Genomic DNA, 14,127 nt, shown 5'->3' on the forward strand with positions numbered 1-14,127 from the left:
TCACAAGGTGTGAGATCATGACCTGAGCCGAAGTCGGAGGCTTAACCGACTGAGCCACCCAGGCGCCCCGGGGAGACACAGAATCTGAAGCAGGTTCCAGGCTCCGAGATGTCAGTGCAGAGCCTCAGGCGGGGTTCCAACTCAGGGACCTTGAGGTCATGGGTTCATGACCAGAGCAGAAGTCGGATGGTTAACCGACTGAGCCACCCAGGCACCCCTCATGTCTGTACAATATTTTTGACGCCTGGCGGGCTCGGTGTGTAGAGAATGCCACTCGCAATCTCAGGGCCTCACGTTCAAGCCCCACGTTGGGCATGGAGTCTACTTTAAAAAAAAAAACAAACGAAACAACAATCCAGAAACAAAACAACAACAACAAAAATGGAAAGGGGAATAAATATTTGCCAGTCGAAACCACAGGCAGGGTTTTTTCTCCAAATTATATAGGAGATGCCAGAACGGGATCAGAAAAAAAAAGGGGGGGGGCACCTGGGTGGTTCAGTGGGTTAAGCACCAACTTCAGTTCAGGTCATGATCTCGAGGCTTGTGAGTTCGCGTCCGGCACTGTGCTGATAGCTCGGCGCCTGGAGCCTGCTCCCAATGCCGTGTCTCCCTCTCTCTCTGCCCCTCCCCCGCTCGTGCTGTCTCTGTCTCTGTCTGGTCGGTGTCTCTCAAAAATTAAAAAAAATAATAATAATCAACATTAAAGACAAAAAGGAAAAAAGAAAAAAACGACCTGATGAAACGTGGGCAAAGTCACGCACTTCAGGGGAAAGATGACAAATGTGGGTTTTCACATACAGAGGTGCAAAGATGAACAAAGAGGTACCGTAAAGAGAGAAATGCGTACCTAGAACGGTACTGAGATAGAGTTTACAACCTGAGCGCTTGGTAAAAATCCGAGAGTCTGACGAGCTACTGGGTTTGCCAGGCTGCAGACACAGACGCTGCTTGAGAACTCTCGGGGTGCTCCTAGAGTCCCCATCCCCGTCCCTGACCCGTGGCTGGAGACGCTTTTGGGGCGACAGCGCCAGGGACCAGGAGGGTGCAACAGCTGGGTGGAGGTACATGGCTCTTGTGTGAGGCTGGTGCCAGCCGTAGCTTTTCAGGCGCCACCGCCCGTGTGTGTCGGTTTGTGCGGGCCACGGGGGGCACGGCGGGGCAGGGGTACTGACTCCAGCTACCCTGCAGTCAGTTAACTCCCAAGAGGCCGATCGGTGCACTCGGTTCCTCGGGAGACGGTCCTTTGCCAGGAATGGGAGTGTCTTGAGGGTCAAAACAGCTGGGAAACCATAAAGTGGCTAGTAACTGAAGAACGTGGAACCAAGCAGAGAGGTCTTGTGTTGGAGAGGCCCCAAGAGCCATCAGGATGGCCGTGGGCCACTGGCTGGGTGAGCTTGCTTGGTCGATAGATCTACCTCGTTGAATCCATATCCATTCGCTCATCCATTCAACAAATATTTAGGTGCTGGGCACGGGGCTAAGTGCACGGGCCGCCAGAGAGGTGGGAAGAGGGGTCCAGGTGGGATCTTCCCAGTCGTCCCGAGCTGGGGTATCGAGGGGGCGGGGCAGGGTGTGGGAAGGGAGGCAGGGTACAGACCAGGACATACTCCCATACCGTATCATAGTGGGGCTGGTGGGAGTGGGGAGGGAAAAGTGCTCAAAACAGGCCCCGGCGTTAGGTTAGGTTAGGCTCTATCAGGACGTGGTCTTCAGCGAGGAGACGAAGCTTCCAGAGAAGTGACTGGCAAAAACGCTGTTTGCTACTCAAGCAGCGGACTCCTGCCGGGCATTTCCACACAGGGCCTCAGAGGCTAACCAGTCACGAAGGTAACTTGCTTAGGGTCCCGAGCAACCCCGCGCTTCCGGGAGAACGCTTGACGGAGAGATCATCCCCGCCCCCGCCCCCACCCCCACGGGACAGAGGGTAAACTCAGGGCGGGAGACAGTCACAGAGCCAAGAGCTAAGACGGGGTCGGGCAGGGCCGTGACCGCAGATGTCACCATCGTGTTACCGGCCTCTCTCGTGCCGGTCCCTGTGTGTGTGTGTGTGTGTGTGTGTGTGTGTGTGTACGTGTGTGTGTGCGCGCGCGCGCGCGTGTGTGTGTGTGTGTGTGTGCGCGCGCGCGTGCCCAGCAGTCCTTCCCTGCTCCAAGGTCCACGTCCAGAGGCAGGCGGTGTCTTGGGACAGGGTGAGGCCCACAGGTCGGCTGCCTACAGTCTGCGTCCCACTGGACAAGTTTCTCAACCTCTCTGATGTCGGTTATCACAGCCGTGAAGTGAGGGTGGTAACCACTTCAACTCGCTCCAGGGTCCTGAGGATCCAAACGGATGGGAAAGACCGCACGCAGGGCAGTGAGTCTGGCGCGCGGCAGTGCTGCGATCGATCGGGATGGTTTCCCCGCAGGGATGACGGAACCGAGGACTCAATCAGATCGAGGGGCGACCGTGCTGGTCTCACGGTCCTTACAGCTAGCTAACTGCAGACTTCGAGAAGAACTAACCCAGGGAAGAAACCGACGCCCGCCGGGGCGAGGGCGGGGACGGGGACGGGGGCGGGGGACAGGGGGCGAGGCGGGATGTCTCAGTCACCGGAGGCTGGCGAGGAGGTGAGTAGGACGGAGGCCGCTCACAGTCACGCTCGCAGGTTCCTGCCCCGGCCACAGTTCGCTGCCCGCCCAAGGTCGGGGCCCCGCCTGGGGCCCCCGGACGGACGCTCCCCTCCCCGACGCACAGCGTTCTACCCTACCCCGCGGCTTTCTCGGGAGCACGCGGACCGCTCCGGTCCCACGGCTTCCTCCCGCAGCCCCTCTCCCCTGCCCTGGGCCCGCGGCGGGAAGGGTTCCGGGGACCCGGCGGGCCGGGCCAGGGGCGGAGCGGGACCGTTGTGACACGCTCCCCCCCACCCCCCACCCCCCGCCCGGGGCAGGGTGGGGCGGGACACGCAAATTAGCGAGTCCTCCGCTAGGGAAGGACGGGAGGGAGCGGAAAGGGACGCGAAAATTCACCAGGAATGCGGGGGGCAACTGCAACTGCACCGCGTGTGGCGCGTACCCCGGGATAGTGAGTCAAGAATGTGGACTGAGCGTGACCTGGCTCACCGTGAGCGCAATATGGATGACTGCAGGGCGGTAGCGGGGAGGAGGCAGCGGCCGGTAACGGTTCTCAGGCTCTTGGCTAAGGTCAAGTGTAGTACCTGTCCTTCTCGCCTTCGGTATCTGATACATTCTCTAGTCGAGGACGGCATACTAAATGGGCTTATTGGGGCTGAGAAGTGGGACCAAGGGCTCGCTCCGTCCATTTCGTGCGTCAGTATTACCAGAATCCGTGCGCGCTTTCCCCCGCCTCGGGGCGCGAGGGGGACTGGAGAGTTGTGAACTACAGGTGGAATCTAGTGCTTGTTCTTTGTCGGCTCGTGTGTTGCGCTGTTTTGTTTTGTTTTTGTTTTTTTTTTTTTTCCTTCCTTTCGGCTCCTTTTTTGTTTTTTTTTTTTTTTCTTCTTCTTCTTCTGTGCTTTCTCTTCTTCCCCGCCCCGCGTTTTGGTTCCTGAAGTTGTAGCCTTGCAGTTTCCCCGTTTGTGGGACCGGTCGGAGACCTTATGGTCTTATTACTCCTAGCCGGGGGGAAGAAGCCCGACGCTGGGCTCTAGTACCCCTGGCACGGGCGCGTGCCGCCGCTCGGCGTCCGCCGCCTGGGGTCAGCCCCCGTCCATGCCTCCGGTCATCGGGCTCTGCGGCCGAGTGGCGTTCCCCTTTCGTGCCTCTCTGGCTTCTTCTCTGGGTCACACGCGCCGACCCCCTTTCCCCACCTTTCCGCCGCCCCCGGTCTCCTGAAACTTTCTTACTTCTCTGCTCAAGACCGTGCCTGTTTGCTGCCTCTGAAGTGCTTTTTTTTTCTTCGTATGCCCCGCCCCTGGGCGTGGGCCCAGGCCCACGGCTTGGTGACCCACACTTTTGGGGAGAAATACTTCACGCCCACGCCCATGTGGCTCGATTTCCAATGTCTCCGTTGGAGACGCAGGACCATCTCCTCACCGCCCCCCCCCCCCCCCCCCCCCCCCCCCCCCGCATTTCCTCTTAGATGTGGAGACTGATGACACTACTCACGAGGGTATGAAAAGGTTTACAGCTCACATAGTGAAGCTTTCCAGGGAGAGCAGGGTGGCTCCCGGGCAGATTCAAAAATCTTTGCTTGAGAGCAAAGGAAGGAGCCTGGGTTGGTGTGTTTATTATGGTGGTGAATGGAGGGTCTGGGGTAAGGCTTTTTGTCAGATCGACCGGAGGGAGGGCAGGAAGAGAGGAGGGAGTGGCGAGACTTAAAAGCTGTCTGCAGTCAAAGATCCAAAGGAAGTCAGACTCTCTATGACCTGCTGCAAGCTGCTTTCCCCTCTGTGAAATGGGGGTGGGCAGCCGCCTTCTGCGGGCACGGTGCCCATGAAACCGTGCCTTCCACGGTGGATACTCAACAAACATCCCTTGGATCAGAGTTTGATGGCCGTCTTGATCTGATGTGATAAGGAGGGTTCCAGCCTGAGCAAGGGCAGGGGCGGGGGTGGGGGGTTGGGGGGTGAGGGGTTGGGGGGTGAGGGGTTGGGGGGTGGAGTGGGGGCAGGGCCAGGCCGGCCGGTGGGGACAAGGTGGAGGAAGAAAGGGAAGGGGAAGGGGTACGGGCAGGTTCCTGTGAGAAGCTGAACCTGCTGGCTGACTTTGAGATATGAATGAGTCTGTGAAGGACGGGGACATGGGGGTGGGGGCATGATGATAGGGAGGAGCCCACCAGAAGCAAGGGTCCCCAGTTTTGAGGCCCAGATCGTACCTTCAAGGTGGCTGGGCAGGTCAGTGGGATACAAACTGGTCCCCTCATTCTCCAATCGCTCCCCTGCCCCCGCTCTTGGTCAGACTGCAATGCCCGGGTTCCCCCCTCATGTGCCCTGAAATTCTGACTTGCATGGGCACTCTGACTTGTTCTTTAGGCCACCCCCCCCCCCCCCCCCCGCAACCGCCCCCCCTCCCGCCAAGACGTCAGGCAGGCCTTCCTGATTCAGCTGGCTTTGTGTTCCATCCCACCTTCTCCTTTATTGAATATGTATCGCATGCTTCCCATAGGGACGCAGAGCCAAACGGGAGAGGCCTTGGGCCTCAAGGGAGTCACACAGCCAGGTGGGGGCCACAACCATGTGTTCATCTCTCACAGTCCCCTCCGCATGGAACCTGGTGTTGTGGCCATTTGGGCAGGTGTCTTATCCTGGTCCTGGCCCGGATGCTCCCTGGTTGGGGCATCGAGGAGGCAGGAACGGTGTCTGGTTTCTCTCTACTTCCCAGGACCAAGCACCGCCCCGGTGGGTCGTGGAGTTGAAGGTGATTAATGACTATTCCTTAAGTTGGAACCGCTGGTGATGGCAGGAGGCCCAGAGTGCGGGTGGTTTTGTCCTCCTGGGCAGATCCATTTCCCCAGGGTAAAAAGACAAGAGCTTTGTCACTGGGCCTCCTGCTCTCTCCGAGGGTCCGTCCACTCTGTAGTGCCTGTCGCTTTCCGAATGGGGCATCCATTTTCTTGAGGAGGATTCTCCATACAAGTGACCACGCACCCCCTCACCCCCACCATGAATGCCTAGGGGGCAGGAATAGGATCACAGTCACGTCCCGGAGTTGGGCTCTGTCTGATGGGTGCCCAACCATCATCCACATGGAAAGGATGGGTCAATCCCGTGGACGCAAAGAATCAAACGTGGTTAGGTCAATGTGTTCCGCTACTTTATTTTTTAAGTAAGTTCTATGTCCCCTGCAGGGCTTGAACTCATGGCCTTGAGATCAAGAGTCTCATGCTCTACCGACTGAGCTGTCCAGGCACCCCTGTTCTGCTACTTTTTATTTAAAAAAAAAATTTTTTTTTAACGTTTATTTATTTTTGAGACAGAGAGAGACAGAGCATGAACGGGGGAGGGTCAGAGAGTGGGAGACACAGAATCCAAAACAGGCTCCAGGCCCTGAGCTGTCAGCACAGAGCCCGACGCGGGGCTCCAACTCACAGACCGCGAGATCATGACCTGAGCCGAAGTCGGCTGCTTAACCGACTGAGCCACCCAGGCGCCCCATGTTCTGCTACTTTTTAAAGAAAAATCGAAGGCGGGGTGGGGTGGGGGGGTGGTGGTGGTGTGGCCTGGCTGGCTCAGTCGGTAGAGCATGGAAGAGATTACTCAACAATAACATCTTTAAAAAGGGGGGAGGGGGCACATGGGTGGCCCAGTTGGTTGAGAGGGGGACTTCGCAGCTCAGGTCATGATCTCACGGTTGGTGAGTTCCAGCCCCGCATCGGGCTCGCTGCTGTCAGCACAGAGCCTGCTTCGGATCCTCTGCCCCCCCCCCCCCCCCCCCCCCCGCCCTCTGCCCTTCCCCCGCTCGCGTTCTCTCTCAAAAATAAACATTTAGAAAAAGAAGAAGGAAAGAGAGAGAGAGAGGAAGAAAGATCCAGGAGTGTTACAAAAATGTACACGTGGTACAGTTTAGGATCCAAGGTGGCATCTCAAAGTTGTGAAGGAAAAATACATTCCTTTGCACTGTACTGCCGAGTAGATACCAAATGGCTCAAAGATTTAGCTGTGGAGAAAGAAGAAAAAGACCTAAGGGAAGATGTAGGAAATTATTTTATAACCTCATCTGAAAAACATCTGAAAGCTATTTTTTTTAAACGATGAATAGGATGATAGAAAAAATAACTTTTTAAAGGTTGTTTGTTAATGTAATGGCTTTTTAAATTAAGAAATAGTTTGTGATATTTATTTGTTTATTTTTGAGAGCGAGAGAGACAGAGCGCGAGCAGTGGAGGGGGCAGATAGAGAGGGAGACACAGAATCCAAAGCAGACTCCAGGCTCTGAGCTGTCAGTACAGAGCCGGATGTGGGGCTGAAACCCACAAACCCTGACCTGAGATCCTGACCTGAGCTGAACGAAGTCAGAGGCTCGAGGCTCAACTGACTGAACCACCCAGGCGCCCCTATGTTTTAGATAATGTCTACGCCTAAACGTGGGGCTGGGACTCACGACCCCTCCAGGTCAAGAGTGGCCAGCCAGGCGCCTCTAAAATATAACTTTCAGTGGAACCTCAAGGAGATGAAATCCTCAAAAGACAGATGGCCAACAGAAGAAAATATTCACTGCTTGTATTACATACAAAGGGCCTTAATCTGTAAATTGCCGATACAAGCCCTTATGATAAAGCCCGACCAGTTAACCTAGCAAGTAAAAGGGCCGAAGTCCCTGAACAGAGAGAGTTCAGGGCTCTCAAACACAGGAGAGAACACTCAGCCTTATCTTCTTACCCATGATTAGAGAAGTACAAGTCAAAACCATGCTGAGGTACCATTTTCACCTGTAAGATCGTCCCCTCCCCCTGCTCCCCTGTCCCCCCGCCCTCCCCCCCCCCCCCCCCCCAAGCAATCCCCACTTTGATGCCACGCGGAGTTGCTGGCGGGACTGGGGAAGCAGGCGCTGCCTGAAAACGTCCGCCGTGCTCCTGCAGTCACTGTCCCTGCTCCCCCGAAATTCAAGGCCCCCTTGCGGCAAGAGTGGCAGGACCGTGACCACACCGCACTCACGGCGAGGACACAAGGGCATACGACTGGCGTCCACAGAGCGCAGTTTGCAGGCACTTGGGTCCGTGCGTGTGTATCTGAGCAAACTCCGCGGGAGTGAATCACGCCGAGGAGACGGAAACGCCAAGTTATTGATTCGCGACGGGAACTGTTCCATCCCAATGAAAGTAATCCAGGAGGACATCCCCTTCTCGCGAGGGAACCAGCCTGGGGCTCGGACTCTGGGGCGGAAGACGGCCCGAAGGACGCGGACGCGAGCGGGGGGGTGGGGGTGGGGGGTGGGCGTGCTGCTGAAGAGCCGTCAGCATCGCGACGCGCGGGGCACTGGCTGGGCGTGTAAGAGGCAGGATGTCATTCACTGAACGGTGGTTGAGTGTGCGGGGCGGGGCGGGCAGAGCAGCGGCCAAAAGCAAGGTCTTGCCTTCACGGGCTCCCGGAAGCCCCGGGATCTGCAGCCGTGTTGGCTGTCCCTTTGCAGTCCCCGCCAGCCGCCCCTCCTCCCGGGTCTTTGCGCGAGGTGTGTGCACGCTGGGAGGTGGGCCCCCAGTTGGGTTTGGGCTCGCGGCGCGCAGAGGCGGTGGGGAGGGTGGAGTCGGGCCGCGGCGGCCGCGCCTCCTCAGGGAACAAAAGGCGGGGCATCATGCAGATTAGAAATGGCTGTGCGGCGCGGTAAGGACGGGCCAACCAGGGATACGGGATTTCCCCTTCAGAATGTGGAGAACGAAAAAAATGTGCACAAAAGTATTCTAGTGATTATCGATGGTCCTGTCGATGACGCAAAGGATATCAGAAAAGGAGTGAGCGTTAGGGTTCTCACCATGAGTTGAATATGGATGATGGGAGAACGGTACTGGAGAGGGAGGAGCAGGCCGCTATCGCTTCTCGGCCTTTTGGCTAAGATCAAGTGTAGTATCTGTTCTTATCAGTTTAATATCTGATACGTCCTCTATCCGAGGACAATATATTAAATGGATTTTTGGAGCTGGGAGATGGAATAGGAGCTTGCTCCGTCCACTCCGCGCATCGACCCGGTATTGCAGTACTTCCGGGAACGGTGCACCTCCCTTCCTTTCACAGGGTTTCTAAAAGCAGACTTAGAGCTGGGTTTGCGAGGTGTGTTTTTTTTTTTTTTTTCCTCCTCTCTGTGTTTCTGTTTCGATGGGTGCTGTCTATCCTGCTCGCCCGTCGCGCCTTTTTTTTTTTTTTTTTCCCTTTTGGGGGGGGCCTAGTCGGGGTTTTGCTTTGGCGGCAGGATCGGTTCGCTGGGGCCGAAATGCCTGTGAGGGTCATTGTTTTCGCGTTAGTTCAGCGCGCTAGGTTTTGTCTGCTCTCCGTAATTTCATGTTCCTCACCTCCGGCACTTTTTTCCCCTGCCGGTCTTTTTTTCGTCCCATTTCCCCCCCCCCCCTTTTCCGGTTTCGCCCCGGGGTGCAGCCTTTTTTTTCTTCAACCGCTTCCCGCTACCGTTTTCCGATTTTTTACCTTTCTCCGGAAATTTGCACTCGTACGTAGTCTGATTCCCGGTGGTGGCCAGCTCTTCTAAACCTTCCATTTTTCGTTTCCGGGAGTCTTGCTCCACTTTATCTCTCAAAGAGCTTTGCCCTTCTCCCCGCGCCCGGCCGTTTATGTTGTACACGCCCCCCCCCCCCGCCCCCCCCGGCCGCCTATGCCTGTCCTTGTGCTTTGTGTCCAGCTGCACCTCATTTCGCTTTTGAAAGTTTAGCTCCTGGCTGTCTCTCTCTGAGACACTTCTGTCATTCCTGGTGAGTTTCAACAGTCAACACGGGCGATTCCTTCCCAACACCCCGCCTGGCCTCTCAGTTTCTCCACTGCGGCTGAATCTATCCCCCTCGTCCGCCCGCTAGATTTTGTCATTCCCAATTGCTCTAACCGTGTCCCCATCCCGCATCACACTCTCCCATCGCCTTCTGCCCTTCCTCTGCCCTTTGACACCTGACACTTTTCTCTGTTCCTTCACACCTACACCCTCACCCCTACCCCGGATCCCTCAATGTCCTTGCCTCCCTATTGACCCGGATTCATTTCCTTGCACATACCCTCAGGTCCTTGACACGTTCTTGGTGCCACCTGTGCCACTGAATGTAGCCGGCGAAAACCATAGCACCGGGCTGATCTGGCTCACCTAAACTCTCAGTGTGCCGGGGAGGAAACTAGATAGACCTCAACACATTTGTTACCCAGGCCCCAAGAGGCCCTTTCAGGAGAAGGAAAAATAAAAGCATTGGGGGAGGGGGCAGCTGGGTGGCTCAGTCGCTTAAGCGTCGGACTTTGGCTCAGGTCATGATCTCTTGGTTTGTGAGTTCGAGCCCCGCGTCGGGCTCTGTGCTGACAGCTCAAAAAGCACTGTGGGAAACTGCTTTATTTAAAATTGACACGAGTTTAATTAAACACAACAAAACTCACATTCTTCATACTTTCCAGGTTTTGAAGGTCTAAATATCCGAATCCGGCGACATCCTCCAAATGCAACGGACTGCTCATTGGCTGTCCTACCGGGCCTGTGAAATATTGCTTCTCCAGTATTTCCAATACATCTCCAACAGGTTCGGCCTTATCACTACTTCTGGTTCTTCTTGCACCGTCAAAACACAACAGTCGAAGGTTTTTTTCATTTTTATTTTTTATGTTTTTAACCCTCGGTGGCTTGCAATTCTGTTGACCTGCAGAGTCTGGAGTTTGAGAAAATTCATCTAGGATATTGTCATTTGAAGACGTGGGGTCGGAGATTTCACTCATGTTGATCCCTTTCACCCTCCTCATTAGAGACCAGTCCTTTGCTTTCATCTTCTGGTTCATCTAGTCAGAGTCTAATCATTCATCTACTCGTGTCAGAGTTCTTTTCTTTGCCCATATTATGGGTGGAAAGGTGAAAATTTCCAAATTCTCGATGACATTCAACAAAAGCAAAATTCAGACTGCCAGGATAGTGTCTCCCATCTGCTTGTGTACCTTCTGGAAAGATGATTCGATACTTTGTTTTTAATTGCAACAAGGCAGGGAGAAAACTGAGGGATGGTGGGTGCCACTCTGGTGACGTGTTTCACTGCCGCCTCACCGCTCTGAGGGATTCCATTTCCTTAGCCTTGTAGATTTCTCCGTCCTAGTTGGGGATCGAGGAATAACTTCAGGCAAAAATACCCCCAGGATGATGAAATAGCAAATTGTTTCGTTGTTTTGAGATTACAGGGAGAATAAGATTGCTAAGACCCCGCGATGTGTCTTCGGTTTGGAGACAGAGAGAAAAGCAGCCGCAGAAGCTGGCCTGACACTCACAGCTAGGCTGTGGGGGTCTCCCGTGGAACGTAAACAGTTTCACACAACAGTGGCGGCAATCTGAAAAATAAAACAGCCCGTTATTTTACTAGCAAAAAAAACCTATTTTACTAGCTATTCGGGAATAGCAGAGGAATTGCGATTACGGACCTGCAGGCTGTGGTGAACTGCAGACAAGTCCAAAGAGGCAAAAGGAAGGTCAGCCTTTGTTTACGTTTTAGGAGGAAGCTGGGGAGGCTTGTTTTGAACAACAGTTCCCTGGAGAAGAACAGGAGTTTGAGGTCCTGGCGGTTTCTCATTAGCTGCAAGCGGGGGTTAGTGCCTTGTTGGCTGGGGTGCAACGAGGGCTCTTCCTTCTTTTTCTTAAAGGCAGGAGATAAGCTTCCTATGTGAAAAGGGTCTCCCTTGTCAGAATAAATTTTTGTCTTCCTTCTTCCCGCTAAGGTTAGGCAGGCTGCAAGGAGTGGTACATGCTTGAGAGCTCCCCTTTCCAGTGCTTCCCGACTCCATTTTAACTGAGCTCTCCTTTATTTTCTTTCTTTCTTTTTTTTTTTTTAACCTTTATTTATTCATTTTTGAGATAGAGACAGACCATGAATGGGGGAGGGTCAGAAAAAGAGGGAGAACACAGAATCTGAAACAGGCCCCAGGCTCTGAGCTGTCAGCACAGAGCCTGACGCGGGGCTCGAACTCACAGAACGTGAGATCATGACCTGAGCCGAAGTCGGACGCCCAACCGACTGAGCCACCCAGGCGCCCCTCCTTTATTTATTTTCAACATCAACAGATTAAGGTCACTCTGTGACCGTGATGAATCAAGACAGAAACAAGGCCACTCCGTAGTCGCCTCCGAACTGAGACAAGAAAAAAGAAGAATATTGTCCAAACAACAAAGCTGACCAAACACCCCCTATCCTAGCTAATATGAGTAACTGCTGCTACTTTCCCAGTCGCAGTTTTGGCCTCGCTCTATTCTTCCTTTCTCCTAGGTAAGATGTATTCAGCTACCCAATCACTGAATTACCCCCACTGCCTGAGGTCATCTGTAGGAGAGTGTGTGCGTGTGTGCGTGCGTGTGCGTGTGTGTGTGTGTGTGTGTGTGTGTGTTGTCTGGAGGGGGGGAATCTTTGTCCTTCTCCCCTTCAAGGTTCTTGGGGTGGTGGGAAGGGGAGGATGGCTGGGGCATCAAAAAGAGAAAAAGAAACAGAAGTGTATTAGTGTACGTATCTCATATATACACAGGAGAAAGGGATGAATAACCCAATGGGGTGGCTGGAACTTGGGCTTACATAGCCGCTTAAAACAAAACAGGGGCGCCTGCGTGACTCAGTCGGTTAAGTGTCTGACCCATGATTTCTGCTCAGGTCATGGTCTCATGGTTCATGAGATCGAGCCCCGAGTCGGGCTCTGCACTGGCCGGCAGCACAGAGCCTCCTGGGGATTCTCTCTCTCTCTCTCTCTCTCTCTCTCTCTCTCTCCCCCCCCCCTCCCCCCGCCTCCTGTGTGTGTGTGCTCTCTCTCTCCGTCTCTCTCTCTCTCTGAAAATAAAATATACAAATAAAGAATCTTTAAAAACAAAACAAACAGAAACAAAAAAATAATAAATTTTCAGAAAAGTGACAAAAAGTAAAAGGGCTTTGAGTTTCTAGGCTGGCCAACTGTGGGATGGTAACTATATGGGGAAATAGTGGAAGATAAGGGCTGGGCAGTAAAATTTGTTAGGTAGAGTCTCTGGTGCCAGTCTCTGGGCTAAGGATCCAGGGTTGTCCGTAATTAACTCCTGTATACCTTTATGTCCTGATTTTAGGCAAATCGGGGGAGGGAAGAGTTTTTTCCTCCTGTTTCAGCTCAAAATAATCCTTACGCCAAAGTGGCATATTGGCGGGCGGCGGGGGAGGGGGGCAATTCCGCCACCCTTCGCATCCCAAAGGAAGGCCTCGCTCACTCAAACCTTCCCCAAGCCCCCTAATGCAAGCCTACATCCCGTATATAATGAGCCATTCCTGACACCCTCTCACTGAGGCGCCCCGCGGTTTCCTTCTCACTTTGCAGCAAGCGGTAACCCAACCCTTTTCATTACAGGTGTGTTCCTGGTGGTCTTTGGCTGGATGGCGTTGACAAGTTATTAAGAGGGTCCACCGATGGACCCATATGGGAACTGCGACGTGGAATGCGTTTTATTCTAACAAGCAAAGTTCCCCCCCCCCCCGTTGGAAGGCCTGTAAATGAGAATACAAGTCATGAAATACCACTATTTACAAATAGAACTGCTCAAAAGAGAAACTAGGAATTCAAAAAAGAGAAAAGGTTGTTGATCTCATAACTCCTAGAGCAAGACAGCTTAGTAAAAGGGTAGAGGGATGGATATATATGTATCTGCATCTGTGTCGGTGTATGTATGTACAGTACACAACAGATCCATGATGTTAGGTGGTGGGTGCTCACGGTAGAAATCTTTCAACGTTGCTGTACGTGCGAAAAGAAATTTAAGAAAAGAAAAATGCTGCCAAGAAAAACCTCACAAAGCTATTTGTCTCGTTCTGGGCTTTCTCCAAGGAAATGAGACTTGAGGCAGCTTTCCCGCTACAGGCGCGTTTCCCTTTCAAGGCGAGAGAGAGAGAGAGAGAGAGAGAGAGAGAGAGAGGGAGAGAGGGAGAGCGAGAGAGCGAGCGAGCGAGCGCGAGCCGGCGCTGACGGCAGGAAACCAGGAAACGGCGCGTGTGTGGGCGGGACATGCAAATTAAAGTGGCTGTTTCTCTCGCGAGCTATGGGAGCAAAACAATAAAAAGCGTGAAAGCCCCGAACAAGTTAAGCGATCTGATAAACTGAGTATGTCTTAGGAGTTGTGACGATGACACACTGTCCAGTCTGAGGAAAGAGGGTGAGCCTTCGTTTGAGGGTGACTTTTCTCACCGTGACGCAAAGGAGGAGTGAGAGGGAGGGTGTTGATGTGCTGGGGGAGGTTACGGTTATCGCTTCTCGGCCTTTTGGCTAAGATCAAGTGTAGTATCTGTTCTTATCAGTTTAATATCTGATACGTCCTCTATCCGAGGACAATATATTAAATGGATTTTTGGAGCCGGGAGATGGAGTAGGAGCTTGCTTCGTCCACTCCGCGCATCGACCTGGTATTGCAGTACTTCCAGGAACGGTGCACCTCCTCTGGGAGGAAACACTCGAATGTTGTCAAAGATTAGTCCTCACGGTCGTTTTTTTCCTGGTTTCGCTTCTCCGGTTCTGTT

General features: G+C 53.7%; 1 long non-coding RNA gene and 3 other non-coding genes across 5 annotated transcripts; all 4 read left to right on the plus strand.

Moving 5' to 3' along the window:
* The first annotated feature begins 2,553 nt into the window (after positions 1 to 2,553).
* On the plus strand, positions 2,554 to 13,094 carry LOC125926603 (uncharacterized). 2 transcript variants are annotated; one of them, XR_007459119.1, is made up of 4 exons: positions 2,554 to 3,102; positions 10,034 to 10,155; positions 11,673 to 11,874; positions 12,968 to 13,094. It is a non-coding gene; the product is annotated as an uncharacterized LOC125926603 (long non-coding RNA). The 2 variants fall into 2 exon arrangements; XR_007459118.1 differs by lacking the exon at positions 11,673 to 11,874 and having other exon boundaries at positions 2,813 to 3,102.
* On the plus strand, positions 3,158 to 3,340 carry LOC125927757 (U2 spliceosomal RNA). The gene has a single exon (XR_007459441.1). It is a non-coding gene; the product is annotated as a U2 spliceosomal RNA (small nuclear RNA).
* LOC125927714 (U2 spliceosomal RNA) lies at positions 8,466 to 8,656 on the plus strand. Its single transcript, XR_007459404.1, has one exon. It is a non-coding gene; the product is annotated as a U2 spliceosomal RNA (small nuclear RNA).
* A 762-nt stretch (positions 13,095 to 13,856) lies between the features above and the next one.
* On the plus strand, positions 13,857 to 14,047 carry LOC125927726 (U2 spliceosomal RNA). Its single transcript, XR_007459413.1, has one exon. It is a non-coding gene; the product is annotated as a U2 spliceosomal RNA (small nuclear RNA).
* The last annotated feature ends 80 nt before the right edge of the window (positions 14,048 to 14,127 follow it).

Source organism: Panthera uncia, chromosome E1, assembly GCF_023721935.1.
Source record: "Panthera uncia isolate 11264 chromosome E1, Puncia_PCG_1.0, whole genome shotgun sequence".
NCBI classification, from domain to species: Eukaryota; Metazoa; Chordata; class Mammalia; order Carnivora; family Felidae; genus Panthera; species Panthera uncia.